Source organism: Passer montanus, unplaced genomic scaffold (genome assembly GCF_014805655.1).
Source record: "Passer montanus isolate IOZ18808 unplaced genomic scaffold, ASM1480565v1 scaffold1, whole genome shotgun sequence".
Lineage (NCBI taxonomy): Eukaryota > Metazoa > Chordata > Aves > Passeriformes > Passeridae > Passer > Passer montanus.
The window spans coordinates 15,231,352-15,248,974 of NW_024356504.1; positions in this window are offsets into that span (position 1 = coordinate 15,231,352).

Here is a 17,623-nt window from a genome sequence, read left to right on the forward strand (position 1 = left end):
GCTCATATTTCTATCCAGGAAATTCAGTGCAGGCACCACTTCCAAAGAACTATTTCATAGCTCATCTTGTGTTTAGTTTCTTAAGAGCATTTAAACTCTCACAAACATCCTGCACAAAGAAACCCAGCAATCCATTATTACAGTCTGCCATAAATCACAAATGCAATGAGACCACTAGCTTCTGATGGAAAGGGCCTAACGTGATCTGCCATCAGAAAGGATTTTCTGTAGGTATCTACATTGAATTGTGCTTCTGATGGGAAGGTTTTCTTTGATCTGACTCTGAGCTTCTCCTAATGGGTGATTTTATAGAGCTCCTCGAACCTATATATGAAATAAGTATTTAAATGAGACATTGGAGATGATTTCATAAAAAAATTTAAATCTTAAGGCACTAGTTATTTGAAGTCCAGACCATAATCTGTCAGAACCTGCAGCCTTTTGCTTTTAGAGGCTCTTTGCCTGTCCTAAAGTCTGGGGTGAACTATATATACTCTCTTCCAGCTCAGGTCATTAGTAGCCATTTCATCAGCAAGTTTTGTGCTAAAGCTCTTGAGAATGTTTCTTGTTCATCTCCTTTCTTTCTTGTCTCTCAGGTTTGGGAATGATACCAAGGTTTATTTTGTTTGGTTTGGGGTGGTTTTTGTTGCTGTTTGGTTTTGTTTGTTTATTTTGTAAAACAGCCACCTCACTAATCTAGCAGGTAATTTTTATCTAACCAAGAATAATGCCAAAAAATTAGCCAATAAAATGAGATCCAAAACACTCAGTGATATCCTTTGGAGCCTACCTGCATATTTGTCTCCATTTTACTCCTCTTCCTCATTTGATCTATTCACAGGCTGATATTGTATAATATAGAACAAAAAGAGCAATGTTATTCTGGTCAGAATAGTCAGAATAGCAGGCAGAAGTGAAAGGTACTTTCTGTCCTACCAAGTTACCCAGCTGAAAGAATCTCTCCAGCTTAACCTGTCTTTTTCTCTTTTCAAGTTGATAGCAAGATTGCTGTACTCCCTGATGCTCGTGCCTACCTCTGAAAATTTCACCAAGCAGAATTTACAGCCTTCCAGAGAGAGATAAGACCAGCCATCACTGCAATCTTTAGATTATGGTTTTAGCTGTTCCAAATTCAACGTTGTTGGTCCTTTGCCAACCAACACATTAGCGCAAACTTTATGCATTAGGTGTTTGCAGAAAAACAATTCAGACTTGAAATGTATAGATCTTCCAAGGGGAAGTTTCCTGATATTTATGTTACTAACCTTTGCAATTTTGTTTTGCTCTTTGAGAGAGTGTAGTCTCTATAAATAACAGAGGTAAAGTTCTAGGCTTGTAATCAGTCAGCTGTTATTTAAAGGAATTGGAAAATGCTGGTTTCAAATTCAGCCCAAAATAAGTATCAGTGTCTGAAAAAGCTGCAAGATTTCCTGCAAAGCAAGATTTAGTGTCTTAAATAAAGACAGTAATTTCTGGAAAACTCTAGACACAGCTGAGCTTAAAAGACAACAATTAATTTGTTGATGATTTGCAATATTCTCAGGGACCTGTTTCTCTTCTGACTAAGAGTCTATTTGGGCATATCTACAGCACCTTTAATGTAATGTCATTGGCATGGAAAAAGTGCTAATTTGACCTTTTATTGAGGAGTATTTCTGACATATCAGTGAAAATTGAATAAGCTTTTTCAGTTTAATACAGGCAGATTCATAAGGCTGGATGGTAGCTGAGGCAGGTGCAAAGCTTTTGCAGATAGCTTAGCACTGAAGATGCTGTCACTGGAATCACTTCATGAATGAAACAGAATGTAGTTTATACAGAGGTTTTCCTTTCCTCCTTCCTAAACTAATATGGCTTTAATATGGCCTTAGAAGAGGATTTTGTATATATATATATGGCAACAGCTGCATCATTTTTAACAGTGGTATTGTTTCCAATCAAACAAAACTTTTTTTTTAATCAGAGAAAAAGTCAAAATCAACCATTTGAGTGTCTCTGATGCCCTGGCACTCTGTTTTCCTTCTTTTAGTCAGGTTTGAGGTATTTATCAGATATGGGTTTAATCCACAGAAAAATGACTGAAATTAATTCTACTTTTCCACAACTTCTGGCTTTCCCCAGGAATGCTTTTTCTCTAAGTGTTACTTTTGCTTTAAGGCAAAACCTAGGAAACCTGGTTTTGTGAGGAAATGAGAACATGTGGTGTGCATCTAATGGGAAAAAAAAAATTAAGGCTTACTCTATTTTATCTATTATACTCCTGATGTAAGTCTTTTGAAGAAGCAGATTGCTGGAAATGCACACGCTTTGACTCTACATTAATAACATACATGCTAAAATACAGATGCTTAATTAAATTACCATGGTAATTGTAATTTAATGGTAATTAAATTACAATGGAATAATTTAGGTAGGGATGTGACAGTGGAGGTTATGTTGTTCACTGTTCTCAAACAGACTAAACTAGCTAGGCCAAGTCAGAGCTTTGTCCATGTAAATTTGGAATATTTCAAGGAATAGGGTCTTTTTAATGGCAGATATTGGGTTTGGTTCTCCTTTGCCTTTTGCCTCCTGCAATTCTCAGTGCCTGAGCAAAAGTGACTATGGAATGCCATTTTGTACATGCACTTTGCAGAGGCCTTAAAATCTGCAGTTAAATCTCAAATCTTCCCTCAATCTCAAAGTTTAGAGACATCTGTGGCATTTGACCACTGTAAGCTCCTCAGGGGAGGCATGGACTGTGGAGTTCCTGTTCATCTTGAAAAATGCTTCTCTTTTTCTTTTTTCTTTCTAAAATTCTTCTTTGAGGAATTGGTGGTGGCCTCTTGACCTGAAACTATCTTCCACTTCCATTTTAAGACCTATAATCTTTCTTCTAAGAAGCCTAGCTGTAAGGCATCTGCTTTCTCTGATAAAGGATCTACCATTTATTTCATTACACTGCTGCTCTGTCCTGAAGGTTTGTAATTGTCCTGGTGATGTCAATGCAAATTCCCTCTGAAAGTCTCAAATTGTAGAGATTTGTGGTAAGCAGAGACACGATGAAATAGTGATCACACTAAAACAGGGTATATTCCACTATGGTTCAGGCTTATCAGAAAGCATTTTTGCTGGTTTAGAGCAATGCTGTAAGACAGTTAATCCATTGGGAAAATGTTAGTTTTCTCTTTGATGCTTGTAAGAATTAAAGGTGCTAAGCACCTTCCAGGATGAAGTCTTTAGAAAATTAACTCTTAGTTTACTATTGTAATAAGTCACCCTTGTTAGCTTTTAAAGCAAGCAGTTATTTTTTTGTTTTATGCATCTAAAGTGTCATGATAATTGGTTTAAGGGATGTCTATATAATACTACAGTATTTCTGCTTAGATTTAAATTATTCTATATTAAAGTAAAATTCATAATCTAAAAAAGACACATTAGGAGAATCTGGTCTCACATTTTGAATGAAAAATAGTCATGTTTGCTTTTTTGAAATAAAATTAACATTTCACATGTTATATCTGGAGATATGGTTCAGCAGCATCACAATTTCTCCTGTCACATATTTGCATGATTCTCTTTGACTCTTGGTGCTGGTCCATATATAGTGTGTGGGCTAAAGCAGTGGATTGTGAGGACTGGGGAATACTACAACCTGCTCCTGGCAGTCACTTCCCTCCTACTGCTCCTGTGTGCCCCTCCAGGGCCCTTCCCAAATCTGGTTTGTTTATATTTAGGGATGGCATAGGTGTTTGTAGCTTTGCTATAAATCAATATTTCACAACTTCACCTGCAATACTGATCCTCAAAGAAATGTCAGAGAGGTGGAATGTGCATTTTGGAGCAACTGAAGATGGAGTGGGAGTCCAAACTTTGAGGCAGAAGGAGAAAATATTTATTGGGTAGCTTACATTTGTTTAAATCAATTACATGGATCCAAGCAAGAGGGAAAATTTGCCACAGTATGGATATGTTCTGCTGAGAAAGCCTTAGAGGTGTTAAGATCCTGACTTCCTCTTTTGTGTGTACCTGGACGTCCAGCCCCTCCAATAGCACCCTTGGTGTAAGAGATTGGCTCAATTTAGTCCTGGGGGGCAGAGCACTACAGCCTGCTCCCCCTGCCAGCATCACCTGATGCTCCCATCTTGTCTCTCCTCCAAGTACTCAGATGTGCTTGACCTTACTTTGTAAACATAATATGGAAAAAGTCATGGGGATAATGTTGCAGGCTGAAAATAAAATGAATATGTGCAGTACTTCATGCTGTCATTTTTTATTACCTCAAATGTCATGTCAGTCTTCATTACATACAGGACTAAATGCATCCTTTCTTGCCTTCCTTAGTGGCATTTTCTCCCAGCCCTCTTTGTTCTATATTTCTCGTCTCCTAGTTCTCAGCAGCTTCCAGCATGTTTAGTGCAGAGATATTCCTGTCATTTTATATAGTTTAGCAGGCCAAATATATGAGTCACTATTCCCAGCTTTATTGTGCTTAAACCTGTGTCTCTATTGCAGCAATGAATTTATAAATTCTGTGATATTATTTCTAATAGGATGAATCAAGCCAAAAAAATTTTTGCAGTTTCCCCAATTTACCCAGTCTCTGATGATTCAGCCTAAAAAAACACAAGGAATGCATCATTGACTCTTCTATTTCAACAATTTCTCTACATTGATGTTTTACGTTTTTGTATCCTATATTTCAGTAATTATTTCTCCTAGTTTGTTCTCTTATATTTTATTGGTATCTCCAGTCTTTTAATCACTTTGGGATGCAGAAAGCAGTTCACAAATGCAATTAGAGATAAAACATGCACAATGAGATAAAGACATCATAAAGCATTGAAGTAAAGCTCAGTGGTCTCGTGACTGGAGCCATGGGACAACATTAGAAGCTTGTTTCTTCTTCATAACTTAGCCTAGGCTACAAATCTATTTCATTGAATATAAATGCTTCTGTGCTGACATGCTGAAGCTCAGGACAGTGGAGTTCACCTTCCAGCTTTATAAAGAACTTCCTCTTAGGCTCCCACCTGAACGGGTCACCAAGTGAAATTCTCTATCTGATGGGCTATGACAAGGCCCAGAGAGGATGGGAATTAACTCTTCTGCTGCCTCCTTAGTCACACCATAAATTTCATGTCTTGAAGCTATACTATTTTGTAATAAATTGGAGAGTGAGATGTACTTCTCTTGGCTACGTAAGGGTGTCTTGCTTTGCCAGCCCTTCTCGAGTGATTTCTGTTTCTAGTGTGTATGCAGAAAACCCCCAGGCTGAGAGAACAATTTATCCATCTGTCCTTCCTGGCACCTGCCTCCCGCAAGCCTCTCCATCCCTCTTCTGTCACTTAGGTGGAAACCTGTCCTATTAAATACAGGAGATGACTAGATTCTTGTCACACACTGATTAAACTTCAGTTTCCAATACAAAGATGTACTCTCCTAGGCTTCTGTGTAAAAGGATCTTGCCATAATAAACAGATGTAGTGAAATTCTTTATTTGAACAATATTACCAATCTAATCTGAAAATCTAATTCTCTTTAATCGTTATTTCATATTTCTCCTGAATGGCTTGAGAATGCAAGGCAATTATTCTTGCTATCATAACTTATTGCCAGTTAGTGTTTGGGTAGAAGAAATTCTTATGATTTCCTAGGGAATGTGGATGTGATTTCTTTCATGGAATTGAATAGGTAGAAATGTCTTTCAGTTAATGTGTGCAATTCAGGTTTCTCATACTGCATTATGCAAGAAAGCAAATCGGTAGGGGAAGAAAAAAACAGCCTGATCAATAAAAGACCTTTCTTATTTAAAACTTTTTGAGGAGTAGGGAGATTTGTTATTCTCTTATCCCTACCATTCTTTTACATTGCGGTCCAACTAGAGAGCATCTTAAAATGGATTATATCCACAATGATAAATGGAGGAGTTTGTATTGATTTACTAAAATCACACTATAATGATATAATTAGTCTACTTATGACTTGTCTCTACTGTGAAGTTAAAAAAAAAAAAAAGACGGTGAAAAAGAAGTTCCTGCTTGCTCACTGAATACTGAAAAAGCAAAACCCAGGCAACACTTCCACATAATGTTATGACAGAGACTTGGAAAATGCTCATTTTTACATTCTCCATGGTTACTCATACAGATTTCCATTGTAGAGTTCTACCTGTAGAGTTCTTTGACTCTCATTCAAGAAAGCACTTTAGTATTTACTGAGCATTTCTGGTTGCTGCTTTTTTGACACCCAATTCTCACATTCTGTTTGGATGATTAGACCACCTCCTTATCACAGCACAGAGCTAATGCATCTACCGGTGTGCTCTGTTGTGCTGGGACAAAACATTCCTTCAATTTTTTACAGTAAGATTAGCATCTTCTGTGGGGTTTAGCATCCCCAAGAACTGAGACCCAAGCACAGGCATTAATACTGAAATTCTAGAGACAGTGCAAATGCTCACTTTCTTCTCTTGTGCTGCACCAGCTTGAATGCATTTGCAAAGTGCCAGATAGTAAAGTGAATCCTGACTCATGAGCTAATAGTAGGTGACAGCAAGGAAAAGAGGACTGCTTAAAAATAAATTTAAAAAATAGCAAGAGAAAAGGGAACAAAAGGCTGTTTGATCAATTGAGGAAAAGCAGCAAATTGAAATAATGAGGCAAGCCTTTTTGTAACATCCTGAAAATATGTCTTCAGAGTATCCCTTCTGCCTTTTTCCTTTATTAAAATAATGCTTACCTGGAAGGTGATAAAGATAACCCTGAAGTTTTTAAATGAAAAATTGAAGTTTAAGTAAGCCCTTAGGATTTATCTTACTGAAATTCTTGAACCTTATACTCAAGGTGGTGATATTTTAACCCTTGTAATTGTAGCCTGATAATACAATTTTCTACCTAAAAAACCACAGTGGGAAGTATAGAAAAAAGAAATAATAAATCTCCCTACATAAATACTATCAATTTTATTATTTGTTCCTTTTTGTGGGTTTGTTTGTTTTTTTAAATTAATTAACATGAGAATATACAGCTTGTGTTTATGGCACTGACTGTCAATAGCTCATTTAGGTAGTCAATCTGAACTCTATAAAATGTGCAAGAAAATTCAGCCAGTGCAGAATTCGGGTGTGCTGAGAAATGAAAAATACTCAATGATAACTGAAATTAGGACACCAGTGTCTACTGATCCCCCAATTACTGTCAGATTGTGGCACGAAATATAATTCCACTGTACTCCTCAATTCTCCTTGAAATTCTCTCTCCTTCACAGATCTGACTTAAGGAGGAGGGGCTGTATCAAGTACAGAAAGCTGAAAACAATCCATGCACAGACAGTCCTATGAGGAAAGGCACATTTCAGAGATGAGAACCATTGGACAATGAATTCTTCTCCCTTTTCATGAAAAGACCTCAAACTTGCATTTGTTCATAAAGATAATGAATGTTGCATTCTGTATAACCCAAGACAACCATTGGCTTTTCTTGGAAACATTATTGCAAACATAATGATATGGGAGGGGAGAAGTATTTGGTATTTGTGGGTTGTCACTGACCTGTGTAAAAAGCTTACCAGCTGTCACTAGCTAAAAGCACAAAACAGTGAATATGGATCCCTTTTTTCCTTTTCTCAGAGATGTAAGCCTTAAACCATGACCGAGTTCGGAAGCAAGGAGCTCATAAGGAGGAGATTCTGATTCCTGATTTTTATAGGCACATGAGTGAATATGGATCCCTTTTTTCCTCTTCTCAGAGGTGTAAGCCTTAAACCATGACCGAGTTTGGAAGCAAAGAGCTCTAAGGAGATTCTGATTCCTGATTTTTATAGGCACATGGCTGGCAACAGTGTGTCCAAAGTCTTCTTAGGGAGGTGATGTTCTTCACACACTCTTTAGCCCAGTTTGTAATTTCTGGAATTTTCTGCTGGTCTCACAGTTTCTGAGTTGTTGAGGTCTCTCTACTATGAACCTCAAATCCTTGTGAGATTTGCCCATAACAAGGGTAATTTCTTTGCTGTTGTGCATGATTTTTAGGCAGCATACTGAGAAGTGTTTTAATGAAGACATCACTTTAAAGTAAGCTGCTACCATCTGTTCTGCCCTCTAATTACAAATAGGGAAAGGGAAGAGAGAGAATAATTTGCAATTGCATCATAGAGACAGCAAGGATAAAGAAGTGACATAAAGGTGTGCAAGTCTCCAAATATGGCCTGCATCACTTATGCTGCTTTCATGATTCATATACAAATGGAAGATGAAACTGTTCCCATGTGGAAGGAAAAGCTCCCTATGATAGTAATTTGTTTTCAGGATATCTGAAATGACATGTCTATAACTATGTATACCAGTGTGTTCTGTTTTGGTGTCAGCTACTTAGTCCTGGGGAAAGCTATAGATGTGAGTTGTGTGTGTTTGAGGTAAAATAAATGTTAAAAAAAGATGATCTGGTAGGCAGTGGATTTAGACTCCAAAGAATTGAGTTGAATTCCAATTTCCATTTATTTCAACCTAAATAAACAACAATTGGATGTCTAATTTCAAATATAACTCTAGATTTGATGTTCTGTGAGCCTTACATAGTACTTGCTCGTAATACAAGAATAACAACCCTATATTGCATAGGAGTGTTGCCAGGATTCAGTCAATTTAATGTTTGTGAGACAGGAAGGCTCTTGCCTGACAGGAAGCATGTAAGATGCACTGAGGTACAAGAGCTTTGATTTGATTCCCTGCAGCCTTTCCTGCCATGCTCATGGCAGCAGTTTGTGCTACTTTTACTTATACCTTTGCAGGAAAGATCGGCTGGGCTGACATAAGAATTCTCCTCAATCCCTCAGTGGTGTCAAAACCACATATCCTTGTTCCCAGAGGTGCTGGCCAGCATGGTTCATGCTGCTGCAGTGGAAAATCTCCTGTGGTTGTAATGTTAATCAGAATCTTCAGACATGAGAGGGGTGGCTAAGCAAGGAGGCATCAGCTTGTAGACACTTTCTTCTCCCTGAGTATCTCAGAGGTGTGAGGGCTCAAAGTCCCTCTCTCAAGGCACTGTGCTGCAGCTCCTGGTTGGCAATTATGTGCTGCCTTAAGCTGGGGAAATAATGACCTCCTGAAGCAAATTCCTGCAGGTCCTACAATGTGTTTATACATTTAGTTAATCAAATTACTAGAGGATTTATCTGAAAGTGTCTGAGCACACTACTGAAACGGAGCAAGAGCAAATTCCTGTTTGATGCAGGAAAACAAATTCAAAAACATGTAGGAAAAAGGAGACTTGGATGATAGTTAATGAATGCTTCCTGTCAGGGAAGATCAGTTGGTATTTGATCAGTGTGGACAATCAAATAATTGTGTATTCGTGTACCTTTTCTTAAATATCCAGTGGTGATTAAGTAGTAGCAAGCATGATGTTTAAAAGGAGGAGAATTAGACCTTTTTATAGCTCTTCTTTTTTTTCTATTTCTCTAGCTCCAGCCTGAAAATCTGGGAATGTGTATCATGTCTCCCATCTGTGAAAGGGTTCATTACATCCTTTACCAAAATACTGATAACAAAAAATGGAGCAGAATTCTCTCTTATCTTCTTCCCCCCACCAACCCCAGTAGTAAAAGTGAACAAAATGAGTTGCTCAAAGACAAGGCCATTTACCAATGTGCGAGTGCAATCAAGTATTTGCCACACTGAGGCAAATGCCTAAATTGTGCTTGAGTAAGAGGGCGTAAAATCCAAACCTGCACTAACCAGTAATAATTTTCTGCAACCATATGGCGCAAGAGGATTTCAGCCACAGTGAATGCTCTCACATGCTTGTTTCAGTTAATGTCTCAGGCTCAGAAGGGATTGCAAGCCTGCATTTAATCATGTTTCTAAAACTAGTTGAACTCTTAGGCACTATAGGAATGCAAATTACTGTTAAGTTTGAATCCATAGAGCTCAGAGGGCAGTGTGCTCTTGATGCATTTCTCTGTACATAACTGTGGCAGATAAAAGATGGTGCATAAAAATTCTCAGCCAGCACATAAATATATATCATTCAGCTTTTCATTCAATTATGGAAAAAGCAAACTCCAGGCTGATCTTGTAAAAATACACTTACCAGGAAGCACTGGAAATCTACCTACATTTGTAATTATGATTTTGGTTCTTGATGACTAAAAGGCCATCCTAGGACAGGAGACAGGCAGGTGCTGTCTTTCACATTCCTGCAGACAAAAGATATTTGTATGGCTGTGAGCTCCTTATACACAGATCTTTGCTGCTTGGAGGAAAATCAGTGGACACAGGACATTGTTCTGGGGTTAGGGCAAGGCTAAAGTACCACGGAATGCAGGAGGTTGGAAGGGATGGCTGGAGCACATCTGGTCCAAGGTCCAAATGTACACCAAGCTCTCCAGCTTTGCATTCAGCAAAGTGTCCAAAATTTGGGCATGTATTGGGGTTGGAGAAAAGGAGAGGAATGCTTTCATAGCACTTCAGACACCCTCCTGCAAAGAGATGTGCTCTAAGTCTGTCCCATAGCTCCCCTGAGACAATGTGCTGTCTCTCAGAAGAGAATGCACAGTCTGAATATTAATGTCATTTTGTAAAAAAGGTTCTTGATTGAGCTGTGTGAGCAATATTCCTTTACATAGCTGAGAAACCTTCCCAGTCATCTTATTTCCTAAAATGGAGATTGCAAGGTCAACCTGCTTCAAACAGAAAATGAAACTAGTATTGAAAATAAATGTAAATGATAAATGATCTTACAACTTTTGAGTTGTTATATTTTCTGCAGTCAGCAGACCAGAGTGAAGAAATAACCTTGGATTTACTCTCTGGTTCTCTACAAATACAGAAATTAGTTTGTGAGACAAATACTTCCAGGAGTCTCTATTGTACATATACCATGTCTCTAATCTAAAATATTTTCATTTATCTGCAATGCTCCAATAAAAGAAAGAAAGGCATTTTATATCTTTCTGTGTAACAAAATATTTTGATGGTCAGCAGTGACACTAATAATACTTCAACACTCCAGGCTGTGGTATTAGCAACTTTTTAGTTCTAGGTGAGACATCAAATAGAATAGAAAAACACTTCCTAAAATGTACAGTAATCACATTTTTCGATTAATTGTTTGGATCAGTAAATTATGTCAAGGAATATAAGGTCCACAGTAGAAAGGACAGCATTGTTACTATTATTACTGCTATTAATTTTTATTATTTCTGCTTTTTGCCAATATGCTTGTAGAATCATAAGAAGTATTTCCAATAAATTATTTTGAGGTTGCTTTATTTGTTTCTGAGCTTGCTCAGAGCTCAGAAAGAAAAAAAAAAAGGAATTTTGAGGTGCTCTGTAACACTAAAAATATTTCTCTTCCTTTGTTAAGGTATGAAACTTCTATTTTGTTTTGTTTCTTCTTTTTATTTTTAATGTTGATGTCTATTGGTTGCTAAACATATCTTAGCATTGAAGGAACATTATTTCAAGGTCAAAAGCTAAATATTTCTTTTGTTGAATAAGCATAAATGCTAATTAGGTTAACAAGTTTGAGGATTGGGTATTCAAGCTGAAATAATTAGCTTGAAAATAATTGCAGGAAAGAATGGCTTCTTATTATTTAACAGAGCAGATCCACATGTTTGTTCAGTCATAGTATATTTTGGTTAGAAGGAGAAAAATAACCTTTCATTTATTATTTATTTTTCTATTAGCTCTGCATCCTAGCTCATTTTGCACAAACTAAGTTGTCTTCTACTCCTGTCTGCAACAGCAAAATAATCCCTCAAATACCACCTACGTTATTCCTTTGCTTTCTCTGCTGCTTTGAGGCTCTAAGAAAGCACACAGACAAGACTCCATACACAGTTTATATGAAATGTTTTTGTAAATACAAATTTCTGTGTTTCATGCAGTCACTTTTGATTCTTATGTATGAGGGTTTGAATCATTCACTGTCATGAATCTGTGCTCGCTTTCCTCATTATACAGCAGTCATAAATGTAAAAAGAAGTTATAATGTTGAGACAGGACAAATGAAAATGGAGAAGGGAAGACAGAAAAATTCAAATGTATGAAAGAATATACTCTAGGGAAGGGCACAGTTGTAAGAATAGCAAAATGGGTTTCTCCTCAAATATTTCTGCAAATACTTAATGGAAAGTAACAGCAGTTGAAAGAATATTACAGTGAGAATAAAGTAAAATTGGAAGCATTTTAAGAAAAATGCATCCTGACTTTTTGAAAATAAAACCTCTTTTCCTTCATCATTCTGGAGCTGCTTGACAAATAGAAGGTTGTTAATATTTGTGTTTCAGCTTTTCTCAGTATTTTTCTAACCCTCAGATTTTGACACAAATACTTCCTTTCTAAAATGTGGAAAGGCTAAACTAATGGGTTTAGTTCGGTTCCTTCAGCTGTAATTAAAAAAAAAAAAATCAGGCTTTGGAAGCAAGGAGAGAGCCATAGCTGATGGATATTGCCCAGTCTGACCAGCTGCACAGCACAGCTTAACATTTCATCAGGGTCTGGGAGGGAATGAAGTGTGGCAATCCTCTTCACAGTGCTTTGACACTGGTAGCTCCAATGCTATTCCCAATGTTATTCTTCCTCCTCTGCTTGTCCAGGTTAGGAAGAAAGGAATGATTTGTTCTCAGACCCTGTTTGATTTTTAATTAGGGCTATGTACTCTCAAGAAGGATCTATGATTATTAATCACAGAGGGAAGGAGTCGTGCAGGCTTTGAGCAGTGGGTGAAGTTCAGTATTTAGAGAACTTGCTCTGGGGAAAATCACCCAGGTCCCTCTCCCTGATTCCTAACTCCTCCCACAAACATCACCATGAATCAGGCCCTGGGGTACTTGTGTGGACCAATCCCTCTGTTTAAACACAGAATTTTTCTCAGGGCTGACATCTCAACATGATAATGAGAACTTTGTGTATTTCATCTGAAAAAGTCCAACAAGGAATCGAGACATCCAACAAACAGGAAAGATTTTCATGTTTGGAAAACTGACTGTTCTTTTAACACACATCGTCACCATATTTTCTTTTTTTCTATGGGAAAAAAGAAGCATTTGCCTCTGCAAGAGGGTTAATTATATAAATGAAGCACTTTCCATTCTAAGATACAGGATTAATGAAATAAAATCTTGGGACCTCTTGAAGTCTTATGCAAGGGGAAATAAAATCAAACACAACATAGGCCAGTTGGCTGAATTTGTTAAATATAGGCAGAAAAGAGAGAAAAAAATTGACAATACATAGAAGTTTTAATAAATTTTTTAAAAAAGGAAAATAGAAATTGATGATGACTGAAAATTCATATTTCCAGGTGCTCCCAAAGCAGAATACATCTATTATTTGGCATGGAAACAGTTTGTGAAAAGTTGACAGGCTGAGTTAATTTAAAGGGCTCAGAATGATAAAATTAGCCAAAGAAAAGTATAAAGACAGGTAAGGGTTCTCCTAACTTTTGAAAGAAAAACTCAAAACCCAACAAAATCTCTTTTCCCAGGTGTGATAAATGCTTATTCTCAAACTAATTTTCAGTGTTGCTGGGAAGAGTTCAGTATCCTGTGTACAAATATTTCCATTATGTCCTTCGTACCCATTTGAAGGCTGCAGAGTAGAAATTGCTCTGTTTGTTTGGGTCTTTCCTCCTAGATGAGGAAGGGATGAACAGGAAACAGTCATTTTTATATCAAACATATCTATGACAATAGAAGCCATTTTGAGGGGAAGAAAAACCCAAACTTGCAGATTGATCCTGTGTCTATTGTATCTGCCTTATAAACCCACAGAGAAATCCTCATTCAAATTCAAGACTGCTTTCCACAGCTTTAGTTGTGAAATTATACAGGTGCCCTGAACCTCCACTGTCATTTAAGAAAACATTGCTAGCAAGCACTGCATTGTGCTAGCAAACACAAATCCTGAAGATGCCTAAATCATGCAGAGGATATAAAAAGAACAGTGTATTTTATAGCTTTTGTGATCTAACTGATGCCTTTCAAGCCCTTGTGTTAAATTTCACAAGGGCCTGGTCCTGTTGGTGTGCATTAAACTTGCTGTGATGATACCTGACCAGAGCACACCTTACCTATGGGGATAAAATCCAATGTTGAGAAATTTCTGGATCCCTTCAGTGGTTTGAGACTTCTCTGCTGTGATCAGCAAAAGCTGCCAGTGCCTTTGGCTGTACCAAGGGAGATTTACCCAAGAATGTAACTCTTGTGACCAAGAGAGGTCACAAAACTTCAAACATGAAAGGACTGAAGTCCTCTGGGATCAGGAGTGTTCTGGATTTTTAATTTTCAGTAGGAGGATTTAATGTGCAGATTATGTCCCTTTTGGATGCAAAGGACAGAATGGTGAAACCAGGAAAGTTCTTTAGTGTTCTTAATTGCATGGTCAGTAGTACAGTTCTCAGACTGAGAACACTTTTTAATGCATGATTTCATTTAGTTGTTTTGTTTTGGGCTAAGTTTGGCTGGTGACGCTACACTTACTATTTTTTTATAAGAAGCCTTTTCTTGTGTTCTGAAGACTATATTTAAGCTTCTTGAAATCACGGCAGCAAAACCAGGAGTCAACATACTCTCTCTTCTGGCAGGGATGGATTCAGTGCCCGTGTCCTCTGAGAGCAGGTCAGGATAAGCATCTCCAGCTGGCTTAATGCTGCAGAGGATTTTTCCCCCTCTGCTATGATTGGCAGCACATTTCAGCCTGGTTTATGTGAACAAAGCCAGCGAGCAAGAAGCAATAGGGCACGGATCATCTGAGGCTTCAAAGCCAAGTTTTTCCCACTTAAATGTCAGTCAACTGCTGTTTGTCAGCAACATGGAAAGCCCTGACAGAAGGAAATTGAGTCTTTTCTGCTGGTTTAATACCCCTGTGGCAGCGGGCTGTGCACAGTGGCACACTGGGATATGCAGAGCTCCAGCACCCAGGAACAGACAGACACTGCCGAGGTGAAGGGCACCCATCCCCTATTCTAAACTCACCTCAGGGGCAGGGGGAGGCTTCCAATCTGCTTGGGTTTTGCCTGGAAGAGTGTGTCCTAAATGCTCTTTCAATACCTTACCAAGCATTTCTTGATGCTTTCCAGAGTGGATAATTATTCATAGAGATCCAGTGAGCTCTTCTAGGACAGCCTCTGGCCTTGTGTATGAATTTGTTCTCTGGCACAACAGTGGCAATGTGGGAAACACCAGCAAGGCTCTGTCTGGTCTCTAGGGGATGAGAAGTGAGGTGTTCCCATATGTGAAGGCAGTAAGGTTAGGGTTTTAAGAACAGGAGTCTTCCTTTCTTCTATCACTGACTTTTGGGGGGTTTCCCTGGAAATCAAGGAGGCTGTTTATGTAAGTGAAGCTGGTGGGGAGGAAAAGGATCCTGAATCTGCTTGTCTATAGCTGTGCTGAAATCAGGGATAGTGTCTGTGTCATAAAAATATAAATTACAGTCAAAAGGCTTACTCTGAGAAAAATTTATATTTATAAGCCAAGTGCTTCAGATGAGTCACTGTTGAGTGAAGTTCATACTGCAGGTATCACTGTCTGAATAAATAATGCTATTAATTGTTTACATTTAGTTCTGTTTGTAAACTCTCTTGGACATGTTATTTGCACTTGTAGTCAAAGTAAATTTGCACCTTACCAACTGCAAACAAGGACTGCCTTTCCCACGAGTTTATTCATGCCAGTGGTTTTGATTATTTGAAATCTGAAATACATCAGTTTTAGAGAAGTACCATACCTAACAAGTCATATTTTCTCTGTGTCAGAATAGCAATATCACAATGAAGGTCTGAGCTCAATGACTGGAATAGAACTATGAATAACAGTATCTAATCAAGATATTAATTAAAACTTGTAATATCATCTTAATGGGAACACGTTGCAGAGTTAAATTGGATTTTTTTCCCCTTTTAAATTAGCACAGTCAATTAACAGGTGTTCTCCATATGTAATTATTTTCTATGGAATGAAAAGCTGAGTTACACATTATAGCTGTATAGGGGTAGATTACAGTCAGGCACTTTAAGAGAATGAAGGCTGAGAGGAGTGAAAATGTGGACCAGGATGCTCTGGCTAAATTCCAGCTTGCTAATCACATCCTACTTTATCAAAACTGCCTGATACTTTCAATTAGTTGCTGCGTTGTCCTCATATTTCCTTGGAGGGCTAGGTGCTTTGCAGTAAAAAATTGAAAAGCTCATTCTCCCCATGTGTGCCTGCCTTTAACTCTCAAGTGACAGGAATTTTAAAAGCAGATCTATTTCAACTTCATTTTTGTGTGTAGGAAAGGCTTTTCAATTTCTCTCTCTCTCTCTCTCTCTGTATATGGGTGTATCTATGAAAACACTTATGTATGTTTTTCCTTAAAGGCTACCTACAAACCTAGCCTTTCTGTGAGTAAAATAGTGCTTTTGTTCTTCTCTTGGAACACTCCTGGGTGAAAATTTGGTATATTGTTTTTGCTCAAAAATCTGGTTGTATATTTCCCAGCTTTCTGGTTGTACACCTGATAGCCCCACAGGCATCAGCTCATCACCCAGGCTGAGTCTGAATGTTTTGCCAGTGATGGTCAAGTACTGAGCTTCTACAGCAGGAAGACTTCAGATTCAGTAGCTTTTGATGGGCATGTGATGACAGGGGATAAAACAGGGATACTGGGTCTGAAGACATGGATAGAGGACAAAGTTTTGTTTGGGTAAACCCAGATTTTTGTTATCTTGGTATTTGTAAAGTAAACTATTGAGCATCTATTGCTACCCACATGTAGAGTCATCATTGTGACTTGTCCATCTGATTTATGTCCCACAAACCTGAAGGGATGGATCTCCTCTTCAAGTAAGACAGAAGAGGCCCTTCAGAATAAACTCTATTTACTTATAAATTGAATATTCAAGTGAACAGAATCTATTTCATTCAAAATCTAAAGCCTGCCAAAATCAGTGGAAGACTTACCACAATCTTCAGAGAACTTCAGTTACAAGTGAAAAGAATTAATTTTGCAAGAATGAAAACATCTGAGCAGCCTTTACAAGAGAAAAGAAAATGACAGAAACAGTTTGTATTTATACAGAACTCTTCCCCTAAGGATGTTGTTCTTTGAAAATGGACTTCTTGAACAAATTTTTATTCCATTTAAATATGCATACATATAGAAAGAGATTATTTTATTTAAAAAGGTTTGTCTTTCCCCCCCACCGAGCATAATATCTTAATCATGCATTTTCTCCCCCTCTCTCTGGATTCTCAGTATTTTTTCATCACCTCTAGCCAGACATTAGATTTCCTAAGACAGCGAGATCCATGTCTTGACAGGTTATTAATTATCACAGCTGGAGGTAGGGTGTTGTGGCTGTTCTTTGCTGTTTGTCATTCGACAGTAAAACCAGATGAAAACGAAGGCTTTGGAAGGAAATAGAAATAACCCCAACATTTGTATACAGTGCACATTGGCTGAACAGCTGCTGAGTTATTTTTCAGACCATCGGCGATATCTCTTATCCTTCTTTCTTGAACTTCTTGTCTCTGAACTCGGAGATATTAAAACAAAGAATAATGTGAAAGCAGACCAGTACAGAAGGCAGTAAAAGGTTTCTGAAAATATCTTGCCTTACCTAAAGATATATCCCCTATCCTATATATATGTGGGGGGCGA